The sequence below is a fragment of the Lathyrus oleraceus genome, chromosome 2 (assembly GCF_024323335.1).
Source record: "Lathyrus oleraceus cultivar Zhongwan6 chromosome 2, CAAS_Psat_ZW6_1.0, whole genome shotgun sequence".
NCBI lineage: Eukaryota > Viridiplantae > Streptophyta > Magnoliopsida > Fabales > Fabaceae > Lathyrus > Lathyrus oleraceus.
The window spans coordinates 372,162,149-372,169,417 of NC_066580.1; positions in this window are offsets into that span (position 1 = coordinate 372,162,149).

A 7,269-nucleotide genomic window follows, 5' to 3' on the forward strand; every position below is an offset into this window, starting at 1 on the left:
TTAATGATAAGTGCATTCAATTAGCTAAAATTCTAGTGTGGATTGTTTCTGTCATTCTTATTCAAATCCAGCATTAAGACTCGTGTGTCCGGTCTTCTAGTAGCGGTTCAGAATAGACGGAAGTCGATTCGGGACTGATTTTTTCCGCCAACTTGAAAAACTCTGATAAAACTTTAAATCCGTTAAATTTTAAAGAGGTGATCTATTCACCCCCCCTCTCGATCACTAGCCACACCGTCTAACAAGTGGTATCAGAGCGTCGGTTCGCTGGTGCTCTGTGGCTGCCTGTAACAGTATGGATTCTGAACCAAAGGGGGCGTATAATAGAGCGCCTATTTTCAACGGTGAAAATTACGGCTACTGGAAAGACTGCATGCGAGTTCATATAAATTCTGTGGATAGGTTAGTATGGGCTGCCATTGAAAATGGTCCGTTTCAAATTACTATGACAAATGCGGCTGGCGCCATAGTACCTAAACCAGAAGATGATTGGAATGAGAAAGATGAGAAAAAGTGGTCGTGTGATTGGAAGGCTCGAAACATGCTAATTTCAGCACTTGGTGTTGATGAGTATTATCGAGTATCTCATTGCACGACAGCTAAAGAAATGTGGGATGCTTTAGAAGTTGCCCATGAGGGTACTACTGAAGTAAAACAGTCCCGCATTAACACACTCAATCAAGAATTTGAGCTCTTTCGCATGAAACAAGGAGAATCTATCTCCGACATGCAAAAGAGATTCACTCACCTAACTAACCGATTGAATGCGCTTGGAAAACCTATTTCCAATGAAATTGCTACTAATAAAATTCTCAGGTGTCTTAGCAGGGAGTGGCAACCTAAAGTAACAGCAATTAAGGAAGCCAACGATCTTACAAGACTTACGATTACAACTCTGTTTGGAAAGCTGGAAGAACATCAGCAAGCATTGGAAAGTCTTGAAAAATATGAGAATAAAAGTAAGAAGGAAAAGGAGAAGAAAAGAGACAAAGAGGGAGAGAAGAAGCCAATAGCTCTTGTGGCCTCCAGCTCTAAGTCCTCACGAAAAGAGCAAAGCGACAATGATTCAAGTAGTGACAAAGACTCGGATGATGAGGAAATGGGACTGTTTGTAAGGAGATATAATAGATTCATTCGAAAGAATGGAGTCAAGCATTCCGACAAAAATCTCATGAAGTTTCGAAGACAATCTATAAATTCTAAACAAGAAGAGAACAAGAAGAGTAGAGGAAGAGGATCCTGTTTTAACTGTGGTAAATCTGGACATTATAAAACGGACTGCCCTATGAAGTATAAGGATCAAAGAAAAGATTCACCAAAAGGGTACAGCAAACAAAGAAGAGCGTATATTGCATGGGAAAGCGATAGTGATTCATCAAGCACACAAAGCTCAAGTGATGGTGATGAAGCTGCAAATTTGTGCCTTATGGCTCACACAAAAAATCTGTCCTACCACAAGAAGAAAAACAATGACAAAAAGGTAAAACAAGCCTATTACAATAATTTCTCCTCTATGTCTTTTTCGGAACTAAAAATAGCTTTTGTAAAACTGCATAACGAAGCTGTAGATGCTTTTAAAAGACTATCTTCCGACAAACATATTTTCTCATTTTTGGAAGGTAAAGTAAACAAAGCTGAAATTGATTTAGAAGCCTTGAAAGCTAGTATTGCAGAAAATTCAAAAACTATTGATATTGATGGATGTAGTAGAGTTAGGTATTGTGACGCTTGTTATATTTGGCAAAAAGAGGTAAACACTCTTAAGGTCAAATTAAAGAAGGCGCTACAACCTAAAGTTACTTATGCCGTTGACTCTAAGTTGTTTAAGAAGTCATTAAATCCTCCATATGCAAAATACTCTTTTATTCTAAAGGATTCAATGAACAAGAAACAACAAACACATCATCATGGTTTATATCATTATTGTTGTCATGCTGGCCATACCATTGAGAAATGCAAGTTTAGGAGATTTCTTGTCCCTAAAGGTATTTATCAATGGAAGCCAAAAGGCAACCATATTAGCACTTACCCACTTGGACCCAATGAAAATTGGGTACCAACTTCTCTCTTTTGATATTGTAGGATGAGTGCCCTGCCTCCGCAGATAGAAGGTGGTTTCTTGACAGCGGCTGCTCGAGGCACATGACCGGTGACATATCGCTTTTTATAGACTTCAAGGCAAAGAAGAAGGGATATGTTACTTATGGAGACAATAACAAAGGAGCCATACTCGGCAAAGGTAGTGTAGGTAATCACTCCACCACTACTATTTCAAATGTCCATCTAGTAGAGGGACTTAAACACAATTTGTTAAGCATAAGTCAACTATGCGACATGGACTATAAAGTTTCGTTCACAAAAACTTGCTGCATAATTGAACATGCTGGACAAAACATTGTGTTTAAGGGTGTAAGAGTAAACAATATCTATATGCTTGACTTGTTTGATGTACCTTTAACAAGTACTAAATGTCTAGTCACCTTGAATGATGATTCTTGGCTTTGGCATAGACGTTTAGCGCATGTTAATTTCGATTTGCTTAATAAGGTTGTATCTAAGGATCTAGTAGTCGGTCTACCAAAAATAAAATTTTCAAAAGACCACCTATGTGACGCATGCCAAATGGGAAAGCAAACGAGGGTCTCCTTTAAATCTAAAAACGTAATTTCAACTTCACGACCCCTTGAGCTTCTCCATATGGATCTCTTTGGACCTTCTAGGACAAAGAGCTTAGGTGGAAATTACTATGGCTTTGTAATAGTTGATGACTACTCTAGATTTACTTGGACTATATTCCTTCATAGCAAAGATGAAACTTTTTCTGCTTTTAAAAACTTTGCAAATCTGTCCCAAAACAAAATGAATTCCAAAATAGTTACAATTCGTAGCGATCATGGTGGTGAGTTTCAAAATTATCACTTTGAGAAGTTCTGTGACAAGTATGATATTGAGCATAACTTTTCAGCTCCTCGAACTCCACAACAAAATGGGGTTGTGGAGCGTAAAAATCGTGTTTTAGAGGAGTTGGCAAGAACAATGCTTAATGAGGGCGGATTGCCAAAATACTTTTGGGCTGATGCTGTTAGCACAGCCTGTTATGTTTTAAACAGAATCTTAATTCGCCCTATTTTAAATAAAACTCCTTATGAACTTTTGAAAGGAAGAAAACCAAACTTCCGGACATCACTCATATGCTTCAACAGATGGAAATTGCTAACAAAGAACGCCATGAAGAAGCACGGTATTGGAATGTACAACAATCTGAGTGGCACAAGGAGCATCGTGACTGGCATGATGAGCATACACGGATGTATCACAATCAATACGCTTGGCACCAAGACTTGGTTAAATGGCATCAAGTTTTCTACAACGAAATGTCTGGCTTTATGGACGACTGCCGTGAAAATCCTGGTATCATGGACAGCTTTAGAAGCATTGAAGTTCAGAACCGATTTAGGCAATACTCCTTCATGGGCCAAAATCCAGACACAATGCCTCCTCCTCCGCCTCCGCCAAGCTACAGAGATCTCGACAGAGATGAGGAATCGTGTGGTGGCCACAATCCAAATTAACCCCCCTGCATTTCATCTCACTGCATTTCATTTCATATTGCTCAAGTTTTATTTTGTTGCACAATATATGGTTTAGCTTATGTAATCCCTAAACTCGTTCGAATCTTTAAATGCTTTTCTCTTTCTGTTTATCTCTATTGTTATTGCCCTTATTCGTCATTCTTTGTGAATGATTCTTTACTTTGAAGCTTCCTTCTTTGTGATTGATAGCTTGTTATCCATTTTTTTGCCATGTCCTGCTACACTATGCTACCTTGATAGCTCTGTTTCTTCCTCTTTTTGATGTTGACAAAGGGGGAGAAAATGCAGATATGCACAAACTCAGGGGGAGTATCACACATCTTGCCAAGAATTTGCCATCATCAAAAAAGGGGAGTTTGTGAGAGAATTCTTTACTTTGAATTAATTTTTAATGATAGCAAATTGTGTGATCATCATCCAAATGTTGGTTGTGCATTATATTACATGATACATTTGTGTTTTTATTGTGTTTTCATCCCACTCTATTGTTGCATAACTGTACATATAGACCTACATTAACACTTCTCTTAAAATAACAATTAAAATGCACTTTGTGTCAGTATGCATCAATACATAAGCCTCTGCATCGATACATACAGCATGTGATAAATCACAAAACCTTTCTTGTTCAGTATGCATCGATGCATACGAGTCATGCATCAATACATGAAAGACAAAAGGCTTTATGCATCGATCCATACGATCCCTGCATCGATATATGACCAATTGAAACAGCCTGTGTATCAATGCATACGCATTAGGCATCGATACATACTAGTAAAAAAAATCACATGCATCAATACATACGAATTATGCATCGATACATGATTAATCCATTTCACCAAAATTTCACTTATCTTACAGTATGCATCGATGCATACTCTCATGTATCAATGCATAAAGCTGTTTTGCTCACTAACAGTTCTGTTGTTGCTGCATATATAAGATGTTATGACAGCAGTGAAAAGGCACGAATTCTTTGAGGGAAAACAGTCGAACACAAGATCAAAAGCAGTGTTGGAGCAATTGTTTGAGAGCACATAGAAACCTGAAAGAGACTTCATCTTCTTCATCTTCTCAATCACTTTTCTTCAAGAACATCAACACATGATAATTCTTGTTCTTTGGATTAAAGGATTATCGAGATAACGTTCAGTGGTACGATCAAGGATCTAGCTGTGGTTTTCAGCGAAACGATCGAGGATCTAGCTGAGTTGAAGATTGAAGGGGGTTTCTAGGAAAAACCTACTGGTTTATCCTTCAAGAACTGGAGTGTTCTTGAGGGTTTGGGAGTCACGTTTGCAGAACAGATTCAGCCGCAGCGTTGCGTTTGGAGATCGGGGGATTTCGCAAGCAGGTCGTGGAACCGGTGAATTGTTTGCAATTTCGTGCAGGAAATTCTTGATCGTGCTCAGATCAAGTGAAGGTTCATACAAGAAGAAGTTCTTGGAATTTAGAATTCTGTCTGTGTATCATAACCTTGTATCAACGGATTTGGCAATTATCGATAATCAAAGTTCTCAATTTCATTTGAAATTGAGAGGGAGACGTACCCACACGCGAGGACGACGTGGGGAACTTCCTTACCAAATCTCTGCGTATCGTATTCTTACCTTACTTCTTTTTACGTTTAAAATAGTTTTCGCAATTTCAGTTAGTGTGTGTTGTGATTGTTCCTGTTGCAAGACAGCAGTGGCAAGAAAACAATTTCAATCAAACACTACTGCTGCTCATCATTGATCACATACACACCAACTGTTTGACAAAATTGTTAGCTAGGTTTTATTCATTGGAAATAGACTTTAATGATAAGTGCATTCAATTAGCTAAAATTCTGGTGTGGATTGTTTCTGTCATTCTTATTCAAATCCAGCATTAAGACTCGTGTGTCCGGTCTTCTAGTAGCGGTTCAGAATAGACGGAAGTCGATTCGGGACTGATTTTTTCCGCCAACTTGAAAAACTCTGATAAAACTTTAAATCCGTTAAATTTTAAAGAGGTGATCTATTCACCCCCCCTCTCGATCACTAGCCACACCGTCTCACAAAGCTGATCAACAATCTTCTTCCAAGCAACGGAAGGCTGAGGCATGCTAGAGGAAGATGAAACCTCCGGCTCTCTCTGTCTCTTTGTCACTCGGTCTTCAAGTAGCTCAATAAGTGCATCTTTGTCCTTAGACTCAAGTTGTAGCTCCTCATGCTTTTTGCTCAAAGCATGGAAACGCTCTTCCCACATATCCTTCTCTTGCTTCATCTTGGCGAGTGTGTCTTCCAACTCCTCTACATCTTGGTTAGGGAGAGTTAATGGCTCAACCATAACCATATACATAGGTCTCTCACAAGGATAAAGTATCTTCAATTCCACAACTCTCTTCTTCACCCAAAGAGTGTAAGCTTCCAAAGCTACACAATTGCACGGACCAATCTCGGATCTTCCATTCCTATGCACATTATGCCAAGCATGCACAATCTTCTGCTTCAAATGTCGGGGATCTTTACCCTCTTGATAGGAAAGACCTTCTAACAAAGTGTTATTAGGTTTGTATCTCAAGGGGAACCCAAGTTGACGACGAGCCAAAGCAGGGTTGTAGTTAATTCCTCCTTGTGTACTAATAAGGGGCACACTAGATAATTCATCACAACAGTCAATAATCTCCAAACTATTCAAAGAAGGATCATACCAAACTATATACTCATTATTGGGAGACATAAGTCTCTTTGAGACCACCGTAGACATTGTTTGTTCTCCATAAAAGCAAGTGACTGAGGCAAGTACAAAATAAACCACTTGTAGAGAAGAGGAATGCAACAGACAATAGTTCTACCACCCTTAGAATTCCTTAGATGCAAAAAGAAGTACATATCACCCAACAAAGTAGGCACATGATTCCCAATCAAAAAAAATCTAATGGCGTTAACATCAACAAAACCGTCAATGTTAGGGAACAAAGCTAAACCATAGATGAGCAACACAAAGATAGCTTCAAAAGTATCCACACTACCGGCTTGAGCAAAGGCAGTAGCTTCCTTGATGAGGAAATCAGAGGGCAACCCAAACAATCCTCCTTTCTTCACCCAATGAGCCTCTATCTCAGACTTCTTCAAGTGAAGAGCTTCAGCAATAAGATGAGATCTGGGAATCTCTTCCAATCCACTAAATGGCACTTTGTTAGAAACAGAAATTCCCAAGAGATGGGCATACTCCTCCAACGTAGGCACTAGCTGATAATCGGGAAAAATGAAGCAACGATAGAGAGGATCATAAAACTACACTAACACAATTAAGAGCCCTTCAACCACATCAACAACCAAGATGGACAGAAGCTTCCCATGACGTTGTTTAAAGTCCAAGGGATCTAATACAAAAGATGATAGCTTCCTTAACTCTTTCAATTCGGGATATCTGCAACTGTACTTCTTAGTGTTCCTTCTTCCACGGTCCATGGTCTGAAAATATTTGCAAATAAAACCTCAGTTCCTTGAAGCTATTTTTCGTGTGATGAATGTTATGATGCGCATGAATGCATGAATGCAACAATGACAAATAAGGGATCACACACAAGGCAAACAAACAAAGGTCAAGGGATGAACCAAGTCATTATCAAGATCAATCATCCATTTTGGTGGATTATAGTTTTCACCTTATCAACACCCAAGTTCCACTGATATTCACAAGA